The following is a 13,983-nucleotide window of genomic DNA, read 5'->3' as shown; positions in this document are numbered from 1 at the left end:
TACAAAAATATAAGTTATCAAATTTCAATGCTAATAGGGTCTGAACTACTATTTTAGCCTTTGATTTTGTTTATTTGCTGATTGAAGAAAAAGAGAAAAAGAATGAATGTCCGAAATCTCTCATCCAACTTGTTATTTTCTAAGACAAAAGAAAGAAATACTGAAATAAAGTACAAGACTTCTTTTATCCAATTTCAACTCGTTCCTACAAATCTCTCAACCACTAACTTTTAATCTGAATCCTACATTATGAAAGTGACACTTGAATGAATACTCCAAATACGTAAAATATGGTCTATTTTTAATATACCATTTGAAAACTAATGTGCCTCTAAATTTTTCGCAACTTATCAGATTCTATAAATTATGTAACTTTATACTACTACTCCTAAAAATATCTATCCTATCCAAAGAGACAAAATTGAAGCAACATAGAATTGTAAAATAGCACTAAAATGAAAGAAGTCAACTGAATAAACAATTACAAAAAAACAAGAATACATTTTTGTGTAAAAAATACAAATTTCTGATAACCTCCTAGTCTAGTTCTATATCAATATTTAAAAAGCATAAATTTTTAAGAGGCGCTGATAATTGACAAATACTCTTTCTTTATTTTCTTTGTAAATTTTCAACCATTATTACATATCACTTCTTTATGACACAATGAAACATTTTCCAAAACGAAACAGGTAAATCGAAAAAATCAATAACTTTAATAATTTAAAAAAAAGGTAATATGAGTAAATACAATTATACATGTGGCTTATCATCCATACAAATAGTTATTCGGAATCACAAAATTAAAATATAAAAAAACCCTATTATTAAGCAATAATGTAACTACAGAGATAAAATTCTATTTATATGTAATAGTTAACCTAAACTATGGAATCAAAGATTTGAAATGATGCTTATTGGCCTATAAGATCTTTGATTTGGAACAATAAAGAAGAGTTTCAACACATATACTTGACCTCGGACAAAAGTTCTTTGAACCTATGAATCATAGGCCTGCGAATAGTAGTTTGTATCTTGCAACCCTGACAATACACAAGACAATTTGTATTAAATTTGGCATCACCGACCAAGGAAAGAAAATGTATAATTCATACACATTAAATGAAATAACAGTCACAAATAAGCACATTTGAAATGCAAAATTTTTTCTTCAACAAAAAACATACTTTATGCTATTTTAGAGCTTTAAAGTTGAAAACTATATATAAATCATTTTGTAAGTAAGCATATATGTAAATGATTACAAAATAAATAAAATATATATTTTTGATACTATTAATGCAAATTAAATATTATACATGAATACATCAGGAGAGAAATAAACCTTTGATCACTTTAAAAATAGAATCTATCTATTATATATTCTATTATATATTACTAATTTTAAAACCAAAATATACCACATATCACTTTTTTATTGTAATTGAAATAACAAATTTTTGTCTAAAATTAAAGAACCTCTAACTGCAAAACAAAAGATAAACTACATATGCATTTATAGTTTTCCACACAATGAAACAATAAAAAAACTGAACTCATGAAAAGTAAAAAGATAATGAAACAAAATATAAATATTCAATTAATGAATTTGGCATCCTGTCATTTTGATTGAATCATTGTATAATGAAAAAAATAATAGAATAAATAAACTGGAGGGATTTACATGTATAACGACAATCATTCGAAACCAATATATTTTACCATTAATAAAAGACTGAATCAACAGCTATATTCTATTACTTTTTATTATGCTTAACTGCCTAAAAACTATATATATATATATATATTAGATCTTGATCTCAAGCTCAGAGAGTGAATATGAAACAGAGTAAACTTACAAATATCTCAATAACCGTAATCTATTATATATGTACTATCACAAGTCATTTTGGCCCAGAAAACTAAAAGCATCATTTTTCATAAGCAAACATCTTCGTTTGATCATCATCTAAGTGACAACTCTAAAAACATTTCAAAAATATTCATCAAATAAGTTTAGAATTCCAAAATATTATTATTCTTTTTTTTTAAATCAAGAAATAAAATATTTTTATTATAAAGATAAAATTTTTAAGCAAAGCAAAGCTATAGACAAACTCATAATTTTGTATCATAAAATAGCAACACACACAAAATATGGAACCATAATTTGATATGAAAATCCAATCTAAGATTCAAGAAAAGAGAGATATTGACTATATGGAGAATATTGACTACATTTTTCAGCTTGACCTATCCGAAGTTATAGCATTAAGAGAAATAACGTACCAAATTTGTATTAGCCTCTAGGCCCTGTAGAATGTAATCCCAAGTAAATTCTAATCCTCTAGTACCCACCCAAAGAGGTACCAATCTATGTAGAACAGAATCAGTAAATGCCCAACCTGCCACAAAAAAAGTACCATTAACACTGAAATAAGGATTAGAGATGTAGGGTAACACAAGGAAGAAGTATAAAAGCTGCTGATATGGGAAAGTGAACATCACTTCCATGATATACATAAATATAACATTCATTTTGTTATACGATGATATAGCCTTCCAAATATACCAAGTCCAATTGCTTGAAATTTATGATTCTGAGAGATGTTCTTGTGAGTCAAATGTAAATTATTAAAATATAATAATAGTATTATTATTATTTGACTTAACTTTATCAAGAAACTTTTATTTTTCCAAGCTAAAAGCTGTTTGACAATTGAAGAAGGGGGAGCAACAATTAAAAAAGAATTCAAAATAACTCCTAAATAAAACTCAAGTGGTGTACACTTATATATAAATAAGACTATGTAGGTTATCACATTCACAACCATAGTGCTTATTATACAAATGAAATCTAGTTACTAACAACACCTAAGGAAAAAACAAAGGCACAAAGATAAATTTGACTCTCAATTTCTTTTTGTGTAAGAATTCAGAAAAATGAATATGTGAACAACTCAAGTACAATTCAAGAACTGTAGAGTAATACAAAAAAAATAAGAACTTACTAATCTTATTTCAAAAAACAGGCCAACAAAATATGCATTCACAAAATAAATACAAGATAAATAACAAAAAAATCACTGGAATTGCACCAAATAGAATTTTATACAACTTCCCACTTTTTACGACAAAAGTTCTTTAAAATTAAATGCATAAAAATGAAACACCTAAGAATTAAAAAAATAAGAGTTAAAAGAGTTCCAGTGCGAAGCAAATAGTGAAAAAAAAAAGTAGAACAGTAACACTAATTATTTATTCAGTTCAATACCCAAGAAGAAATAATGCATCAATAATTATAAGATTAAAACCTAATATAGTATCATAAATGAAATTAAAATAAATAACACAACCATGACAAAAATCAATCCAAACAAACTCTCATCGCCACCATAATCAGATTGAAGAGAGCGTTGCACCACAGAACTATGGCAGCCAGAGGTGAAAAGCATAGGACTCAATGGTTCCATCTTCTCTATTATTCGTAACCTTTCCAGGGTTTATAGTACAATTATACAGAAACATGGAACCCAGAGATTGGAAAGAAGAACTCAAAAACCAGACTACTGATTCAAAAGGATGTGAACCCTGCAATACGAAGTAGAGTGAAAAAGGGTTTAAAGGATATGGGGCAAGAATATGAAAAATAGAATAACTCTGCAAAATGAAATGCATGGAGGCCTAGATTGTGCTTGGAAAATGGGATTAGTCAGAGCTATGAGACTGTTGATGGAATGGTACAGGGAGTGAAGAACATGAGGGAGGTGGGGGTAAAGTGTTTCTCTGAAAAAGGATCCAAGAGAGATTTGTTCTATCACATCAATATTTCTTTCTATTTTTTTATAAATAAATAAAAGAATACAAAAAGACACAAATTTAAAACAAAATAGATATAGCTCATACTATAAATTAGTAAGAAATAAAAGTAAGAGAAGGCATTCTTTAAAAATATTTAAATTGAAATATATATTAACTAAAAATATAGTTTTAACTAACAAAATATATGAATGAGTTAGATTGAAGTATATATTAAATAAAAATTAAGTTTTAACAAATTGATCAATAAACATAACCATACACTAAAATATTACAACTAAAATAACAATAAATTCATATAGATTTAAAAGAAAATAAAAAGACACCTATAAAATCAATAAACAATAGCAATGATACCAACAAAAAATGCACGTTTAACACATCAAATGTGACAAAAAAAAAAAGTAAATTTCATCCAAAAATATTCATCAAGTTCAGAATTCCAAAATATTATTCTTCCTTTTTTTTAAAAAAAATCAAGCAATCGAATATTTTTATTTTAAAGATAAAATCCTTAAGCAAAGCAAAGCTAAAGTCAATTACACAAAAGAATTAAAAAAAAGTAATAACATTTGTCAGATCTTAAAGACTAATTTATCTGGCAAATTACAAATATGAGAATTAAGACTTCAAATTTAGGAAGAATTTGTTATGCAAATTTAAAATGTATCTCTAATCTCAAAAATTATTTTCAAAATACGCAAATACACATACCCATATAAAACATAATCAAAAAGGAAGATTATTTAACAGTTTATATAAAATATAATAAAAAAGGAATATTGTTTACCTTAACTTTCTTAGAGAGTTCTTCATCCACAAGACAGCTGAAAAACCATTCCAAACGAAAAACACCAAGAAAATAGGTGGATGATTTATTATTTCCATACACTTGATGACAATTCAAAATACAATAAATTGTTAATTATTTGAAACAAACTCAAAATGGATTATTTGGCTTCTCAACTGGTTATAGGATTCGAGAGATTGTCAGAGTTGGGGGGCCATCTCTTTGAATCCCATACCCAGCTCAAAAGCCAATCAATCAACCAGTTACAATTTGTCCAGAAATTTCATAGACATAAAATATTACATAGCAACCTCTATCTAATTTGTCTTTCCATAAAAACACAAAGTAAAACAAAAATAACAATAGATTAATATAAATGAAGAGTCATACCTAGCAGCGCCACCGCCGCCACTGCCAACACCAGAGCGGACCATCACAAACAAATCGTCATCTTTCACGCCTATCGCTCTTAACTCGTCAGAATCCCTAATCTCTTTCCCATTGAGGAGTAGTTGCTGTTGCTGTTACTGGATAGGGACACTTCTCTTCTCATAAGGGCAAGTTTTAACTCCAAAACCAGCACAATAGAAAGAAATCCAACAACAAAACCAACGTCTCAAAAAGATTTAAAACAACACTAAAAAACTAAACTCATAAGATCCATCATCTAACTGCACACGAGTCAACCAACAACACCATACCAAAAATCAATAACATCAAACTCTCACGAGATTTTATTTATCTACATAATAAAATAAAACTCTCGGAGAGATGCAGAATTCCTGAATAAAAAATTTGCTCCCATCTAAGCAGAATAAAATTTTGGGTAAAACACAAAACTGAGAAATAATGAAATTCACCTCAATCTCCAACAATGCCTTGCTGTTTTCCATCTACCAATTAACACACAAAAAAACAAACCAAAGGTTAAAAAGTTTAATAATAATAACAAATTAAAGGATAAAAAAGTAAGTGATATGAAAGGAGATGATGAAAAGACAAATATGAGATCTTTGATGGTTACAGATTCAACAGAGAGAAGTGCATTGGGTTGACCTTTATAAAATTTCTTACTTTTTACCACAGAAGCTTTTTAAAATTAAATGCATAAAAGTATATCATTTAAGTTAGAATAATAAGAGTTGAGAGCTCTAGTGCAAACCAAAGCGTGAAAAAAAAAATGTAGGATACCAACAAAAAATACACATTTAACACATCACAAATGAAAAACCAATCAATTTAATCCAAAATTATCCATCAAGTAAGATCAAAATTCCAAAATATTATTCTTCTTTTTTTTTAATCCAACCAGGAAATAATTCTATTCTAGAGATGAAATCTTTTAGCAAAGAAAATTAAAGTAAATTATACAGAAGAATTCAAATAAGTAAGAACGTCTGAGATCTTAAAGTCTAATTTATCTTGCAATATTAATATTAAGGAAAGCATAAGAAATCCTAGTCACTCAAGGTGTGAAATCAAGAAAGGAAAAAAGAAATCCCCAAAAATTGTACCTTTCAGCTCTAGAATCTGATGAGACCGAGCCATTCCAACTCATTCCAACTCCTAGACCGCATTGAATCAAAAGAGGGTTTATTACAAACACACAAAAAAATAACAAGCAAAAAATAATTTACACATACATAAGCAGGATCAAAATGATTCACCTTAAAGGTATATACAATTTGGAACAAAAAGATAAAGTTGTTGTATTATTATCATTATCTGTCTAAATAATACCAAAACCATTTCTTGAAGAAACATTGACGATTAATTTGGCGACTATATTTTGCAAAGAAAGAAAATGATACAGTTTGAAGTCATTTGTACTATCATGAGAAATAAACGTGCCTTGGCCAAAAGAAATCAACATAAATATCGATTCCAAAATAAGAGGCGAAAAAAACAAACACTTGAAGGTGGCCTCTTGCGTGACAAAAAAAAGGAAATTAGAAGATACAATTCAGATACGATGATTCAATAAAAACAGAACTATTAAACAGGAAAATAAGGGTGAGAAAAAGAAAGAGACCTAAAACACCAAGAACATAACCAAAAAGAGAGTCACCAAGAGCTCCAACAACACAGGTGAAAACGAAGCAATCTCTGAAAACCCAAAGTTGCATACATCACTTAAAATAATAGTATATCTTTCTATCACCTAGGTATCCCATGTTTAGAAATATCATAATAAGGCATCCATAAATTCCTTTGATAAAATAATTTCTTTCAAAAAGGGTTTCATCTGACTAAACAAACATATGGACTTGGCCAATTTCAACCACAAGATTGCAAATAAATCTTAAAGATGGACGAAAAAGCTAGATGAATGTGCCAATAAATACACAGAAACCAAGATAGGATGTTTTTCCGTCATTGATGGTAGTTTTGCAGCAACAAGAAGAAATAAAGAAAAGAGCATCATATTTGGGTAACAAATTATAAATGTATGCATGAAGGATCAAGGTAATGTAAGGAAATAATGCCCATGCACTATTCTACGCAAAGTACATAATACAATAGCAACTATAATTGAAATCCAAGATAAACATGATAACAGAAACTTGCCAATCATCTTTTCATCATTTCACGCTTTTCTGCAGCAAGCGGCTCAAGACGCCTGATGGCCTTCCTAGCTTGATCATTTGAGGGATCAATTTCTAAGATCTTTTTCATATTTGTCCATTGATATTTGAAAAACAAACTAAAATTAGTGAAGTGAAAAAATTATGGTATGAATGAACTCAATGATGCGAAAAGGAAAAAAAAAATCTGAATGGCATCAGTATGCAAAACATGTACTTCTTCATTAAGATCCAACAATAAGGAATGCCTAATGATACTCATACTGGCTTTCCCTAGGTTGACAAATACCACATAACAGTGGCACCTTTCCATTTTGAGAAACTACACTTACCCCCTTACTGTGCAAATGAGAATAAAGTTCAAGTCCTGCTTAAAGTATAATAACCCCTAATATAAGATCTGAACTTACCAGCAATGGCTTCTTCAAAATGTTCAAGCTTTTCATGAGCTTCTCCTCTTCTTACTAAAGATTTAATGTACACTGGATTCAGATCTAATGCTTTTGTGCATTCTTTAACTGTGTTGTCATATTTTTCCTGGGATATGTTTAGCATAAGTTAAAGGAAATTAGATTCTTGACTTAATCAATTTCAAATATAAAAGGGCAAATATGATGCAAGATTCTATACCAGCTTTATCTATGATTAAAATGACTTCCAAAGATATGATTGGAAAATAAAAAAAGAGGTACGAAAGAGTTGAACCACACTTAAAAGGGTCTAGTTTGCCAAATTACAGAATAAAGAGTACCTTGTTCAAGTGCATTTTGTGCTCTCAACAGTTTCTCCTTCCCTAAATGCTAATTTAAAGGACTCCAATTTAGACTTTGCCATTTCAACCATTTTCCACTAACATCTGCAGTTGTAAAAATCAGAAAGTCAACTATCTTTGATCACCAACACGAAATCTGAGCCAAAAAACCAAAGATCCTTCCTTCCAGGATCGAAAATGCAATATGACACTCAGACACAATCAATCCAAAAAAACTTACATTAAATAAAATGAAAGCACTTGCAAAGGATAAAAAACCAAGAATAAGAGAAAGAGAATAAGCACGAATACAAATTAATCTCTTTGCCCTAATACACGACTCAAGTAACACAATAAGCACGAATAAGCTACAACAGAACAATAACCCACGCTACTTACCCGAATCGGCTAATCGGCTATGTTCAACTCGCCTTTTCAGTTTCCGACTTTGACAACCTGAGCTGCAACCAACGAAATTAGGTTAGTTTCCTTGGCATTAAATTGAATGAAACAACAAAAATGAAGAAGAAGTAGCGACCACTGACCTATCATTTTAAACTGCATACTTTTCACTTTGGCACCTTAAATATTGCACCAAAAATCATAAAGGCATCATATGCCAAAAGAAGAATAAGAACTCTTATCCAGCCACCCAAACTCAAAGTTAAATTCAAATTAATATATAAACCACAGGCTTCCACATAAATTACAGACCTTTTCTGGAAGAGCTGGAGGTGGTTGCAGCGGAACCTCTAACTCCAATGGTGGCCCAAGTGGTTTCTCTTTAGTTTTCATCTCATAATTTTCCTCTTCTGACCCATACCTATGATCTTCATCTGCAAGTATATCCTTTGGCCTCAGGCCTTTTTCATGGCCCTCTTCTTCAACAGGGGATCTCTGAGGCAGGAGATTACTTAGATTATTCATTTGCAAAATTTTAGGCAACACAAAGACAAACTAAATATATCAGTTATTGGTAGCAAGCACTCACATTTGAGTCATGTTCAATGTCATGATGAACTGCATATCCATCCTCCTCTTCATCATCGTCAAAATCCCCAAATACATCACGAATTTCAGGAGCAGAATCACGAATCTGATCTTTGTCCTCTCGGGGAGATCCACTGTCAATATAGAAATTAAAAGTTTAAAACTGTCATAGAATCTCACAGCATCCCAAAAAGCCTTATTATCCCTAGGTTTTAAACAAATTTTTTGTTCTATTTATCCAGTAACTGAAAGCAATTTCCTAAATCCACACCGAAGGTGCAATGTAAGGTAACAGAAGACATTCATATACAAAACCTATACCAAAAACCATAAACAAAAGCAGAACAAATCATCGGTTTAATCAAATGTGAGATGACAGAAAAAATCTAGGCAGCAATTCTACCATCAGTACCAGTGGTCAATACTTGGTATGATAGAACCAAAGCAAAGAAAGAAAGTATTCAGAATAGAGTGAAATCCTAGATTAGTCATGGTCCTAGTAGTCAATAGTATTTTGCTTCTCCATGACTATGCAATTGTTTTTCAACATTTTAGCATCGCAATGAGAAAGCTGTGAGTGATATTTCCGATAATTTAGAGGGTTAGCCTCAGAACAAACACATGAAACCATGAAATTGAAAACTATCCACTCAGAATATTGTTCATTAGCAGATATCTATCTAGAATGTGTATATATATATACCTTGGACTCCTAGCTTCATCAACTTCCTCATCTTCATTCTCATTCTCATTCTCATGGTAACGGTTCTCCTCGGATCCGCTCTCAAAGACGGCGCCCCTGTGCTTCCTAGTAACTACTCTCTGCCCATACTCGTCGCCTTCTTCCTCTTCCTCTTCCTCGTCTTCCTCCTCCTTGCGGCTCTGCAAACGGTAATCGCAGAAAGAAGATAGAGAAAGCGTTAGAGAGAGAGATAGAGAATGGAATCGATGAAAGAAAGGAGATTATAAAGGAAAGAACCCATTGGGAGAGGTCGATGTTGAGCTCGTAGAAGGTGACGTGTGCAGCGGTGATGAGGATTTCCTCGACGAAGGTTGAGGAGCTTGGTGCTGTGCTGGTCGAGATTGGGCATGAGCTTCCCGTTCTGAGACATTATGGAACCGCAAACACAAACCCTAGAATGTTGCGGGTGGGGTTTGGGGTTTGGATGTGATGTGTGCCTGAGGGTGAGAATGGTAAAAGGGGAATGGAATGGAGAGAGAGAGAGAGAGTGAGAAACTCTTCATTATTTTATTTCAAAATAATGTGAAACCGACCAATGTTCTGAAAACCGGTTCGAACCGGCCGGTCGAACCGTGAACCGGACGCTGAAGCGGTTCGGATAATAAGGAAAATCGCAGAATTTGAAAACTGACCTTGAACCGACGAACCGGCCGGTTACCGGTCGATCGAACCGAACCGGAACCCGGCCGGTTTTTTAACCTTGCAGCAAAACGCCGCCGTTTTGTGTTGTGGGAAGTCTGGGAACCCTAATTCCCTTTTCCCCTTCGCAGCCTCCACTTCGTCCAGCCTCCAGCTTCTCAGTTCTCATCACTCCAGCCTCCCTCAGAACAGAACAACACCCACGACTCCACGAGGCCCTCAACGCACTCACCTCCGTCGCGCCTTCAGCACCGTCACCCCGTCACCAGCGTTGCGCCGTCAGCTCCGTGGCGCCGTTGGGTCCGTCGCGCCTTCCGATACCTCGCGCAGTCAGCACCTTCCCGCCGTCAGCTCCGTCGCGCACACAGCTCCGTCGCGCCCTCAGCCACTTCGCATGTCACCTCCGTCGAGCTCTGCCTCTGAGAAAGCAATAGAGAAGCGTTGAAGCGTTGAAGCGTTGAAGCGTTGAAGCGTTGTCCTTCAAGCTCTGGGAGAAGGCAATAGATTTCCTCATTTCCAGGTAATTTTTAATTTAGTTATGAACATGATTTTGTGATGAAATCTGATTCTGATGAACTGAACTCGAGTCTCTACTCTCTGAAACTGTTATGAACTGATTTTGTGATTTCATTGATTCTGATGAACTGAACTCTGATGAACTGAACTCTGAGTCTCTACTCTCTGAAACTGTTATGAACTGATATAGTGATATGTGAACTCTGTGAACTGTGATGAAATATGAACTGATTTTGTGATGATTCTCAGCAGAGCAAAACCTAGCTCCGTCTACGAGGATCGCTGCCGCTGCTGGTGGCACTTGGGATCTGCGTGTGTTCGTCGTGGTGAAGCTCGCTTCCTAGTTCGCAAATCGCCAGTTACTTCGTTGCAGCGGTGGAGTCGTTGTCCCCCGGCCCTTCACCCTGGTCAGTGGTGTTATTCCCGCCGTTGCTTGTCATTTATGTTTAGTTATTTTCCGTAAATTATTAGCAGACGCATCTTCATGAGATCAAAACAATTTTTTCGCTTATGTCATTCTAGGTTTGCTAGAGTAGCAATACATAACAAACATAGTATTTTTTCGAACATAATTGATTTTTTGTTCTTGGTTATGTCATTGTTTATGTGTGAATAAGTAGTTGATGTAAGCTTAGTTAAGAACTTAAGATAACCAATCTTTTACTGTTGAAGTCGTTAATTGTGGGATCAAACTGTAGGAGTATTTTTTTTTTTTTGCAGGAAAAATATGAGTGAAAGGCCAAAGAATTGAAGGAATAAGCACTGTAATTACAACATGGACAACTATAGAGAATTTAATTTTAACATGTGTATGATGATGCTGGGTTTTGAAAGTTCTTATTGCTATGGATACTGCTAGTAAGGTAGGCATGATAATGAATATATAGTTGTTGAGATGGCACTTTTTGGTATTGCCCATGTAGGCTTTTGTCATCTTTTAGTATGCACTTGGATGGTTCTCATGTTCTCCATGGAAATTGATTTAAGCTGTTAGTTCCGTGTGTTGTATTGTAAATTGCTTGGTTTATTCAGAAAAGAATGTTCTATGCTTGATTGCCTCTGAATATTAGAGTTGTTGTAGAGTTGAAGACTTGTTGCACTCTACTAAGCATGAGTAACTTCAAAAACAATAGACACATGGACATGGTAATTCCAAAATTTTGTTTCATAGGGGGCAGGCCATATATGTAAATTATAATGAAGCTTGTGAATGAGTTATAATTAGATATTAATTTGTTGTTGATATTATAATAGGCATAATTTTTTTTTAATTCCTGTGATTAGAATCTGGAAAGAGTTTTTACTCTCATGTTAACAATTATGCTGAGAACTTTGTTGTTCTTAATATAGTGTATAGGTTGTTAGTTTCTGTTTTTAAATTAGTGAAAAAAAGTTAAAATTGGTGAATTTTGTTAAGGAAAGGAATACATTGGACAACTTTTGTTTTTCACTCAAGGAAGAAACAAGTGAATTAAGTTCAGTCAGCTAAGTAGAAGACGAGATGGCAGAATAAATCTTTATTCAATAAAATCTGTACACTATAATTATCCTTATAACATTTGGTTTATGTAGTACTTTTAATTTGAATGATATTTTAAAGTTTAGATTAGACTATAATTATATTTTCATGTGCTTATTTATATTTTAATTATTATTTTATTATAAAACGGTTTTTACGGTTTAACCACGGTCAAACCGGTTAAACTTATAAACCAGTAAACCAGTGCCTAGAGCGGTTCGATGACCAGTTCGATTTTCAGAACCTTGAAACCGACACCTGGCTTAATGAGCCACGCCAATTATACAAGTAGTAGATAATGCAATGATATTATTACTTTATTAGACATTTAATAATGCAGTGATCCCTCAATTGGTCTAATCTCATCTGCCTTGGGAATGCAGAATCTCACATCCTTCTATTATATTAATAATTTGATATTATACATCCATCACCTTATTCGCATGATGTGGTGATTGTTGCTTTTCATTTTTATCTTTCAGACCAACACAAACAAACAAATATATATATATATATAGCCAAGTCTCTGATGGCTATGTCTATGGTAACTAGTGGTGGCTAAAGCCACACTTTTAACTTAAAATCGTAATTCTTCACAAAGAAAAGCGTCAGCTAATGGAAAAAAGTAAATTAGAAGATTTAAGAGAAGAAATAATTAAGTTATCAAAATTAATAGAACAAAAATTAATGATTTTAACTAATGTTAACTGTAATGACACCGAATTCTTAAAATCAATACAAAATGATTTTTCTCAAAATCTTTATTTTACTATAAGTTTTATTGAAGGGCTTCAAAAACCTGAAAAAACTTATTTTTCACACGGAATTTCTAAAAAGTGTTACCATGAAAATGATTCCCCACATCTATATTATACTTTTAACCCACAATTAAATTCTATAGTAGATATGCTTGAAGAAATATTAACATCCATAAAATTTCAAAGAAATAAGGAAAAAGAAAATCCAAAGGAAGAAAATTTTCAAAACATAATTAACATAACAGATTTAAAAGTAAAACCACCACTAAAATTATGAATATTGAAGAAAAATTAGAAGAAGTTACAATGCTTTTTAAACAATTAAAAATGACTCAAGAAAATAATATTATGGAACAGGAATTTCAAATAGAAGAAGAATTAGTAAATTCTGAAAATATAGAAAATGAAGCTGGAACATCTAAGGATAATCAATCTCAATTTAAATGGGAAACAGGTTTTGATAATTATGCTTTTAAAAAAGGGTTTATAAATAAAGATTCAAAATATACAAAAATACCATCAAAATACGTCCCTAAAATCCAGGAAATGGAAGGAGAAAGAATGCTTGACTTAGACTGTAAAAAGAATGAAAAAGAAATTTTCGAAAATTGGTTGAATTCCTTTTTATTAGAAGCTTTTACTAATCCAAAGCTTAATGAATTGTCTGGAAGAGATATTTGGAATTACATAGGGTTTCATACTAAAGGAACTATAAGAGATTATATGACATCAATAGAAAACCAAATAATAGAAGATTTAGCAACAAAAGCAACATCTTATGATAAGATATTATATATAATGATGATTCTATATAAAGAATTCTTTGGAAAAAATATTATAGATCATAAACAAGAAGTCTATAATAAAGAATATC

The 13,983-nt window shown here is 32.2% G+C and overlaps 1 long non-coding RNA gene across 10 annotated transcripts; it reads right to left on the bottom strand.

Annotated features, from left to right (window-relative positions):
- Positions 1–743: 743 nt before the first annotated feature.
- Positions 744–8,992, bottom strand: LOC130957534 (uncharacterized). Of its 10 annotated transcripts, XR_009077283.1 has the most exons (13): positions 8,937–8,975; positions 8,660–8,842; positions 8,491–8,526; positions 8,345–8,406; positions 7,946–8,050; positions 7,605–7,731; positions 6,642–6,715; positions 6,124–6,175; positions 5,470–5,502; positions 5,000–5,177; positions 4,610–4,646; positions 2,290–2,405; positions 744–1,043 (listed from the first exon to the last, which is right to left on the bottom strand). It is a non-coding gene; the product is annotated as an uncharacterized LOC130957534 (long non-coding RNA). The 10 variants fall into 10 exon arrangements; XR_009077255.1 differs by having other exon boundaries at positions 6,124–6,715; positions 8,937–8,979; XR_009077258.1 differs by having other exon boundaries at positions 5,000–5,502; positions 8,937–8,974.
- Positions 8,993–13,983: the final 4,991 nt, after the last annotated feature.

This window comes from Arachis stenosperma, chromosome 1 (genome assembly GCF_014773155.1).
Source record: "Arachis stenosperma cultivar V10309 chromosome 1, arast.V10309.gnm1.PFL2, whole genome shotgun sequence".
In the NCBI taxonomy this organism is placed as follows: Eukaryota; Viridiplantae; Streptophyta; class Magnoliopsida; order Fabales; family Fabaceae; genus Arachis; species Arachis stenosperma.
Note: the sequence above shows the minus strand (reverse complement) of the source record. Positions and strands in the feature narration are given on the sequence as shown.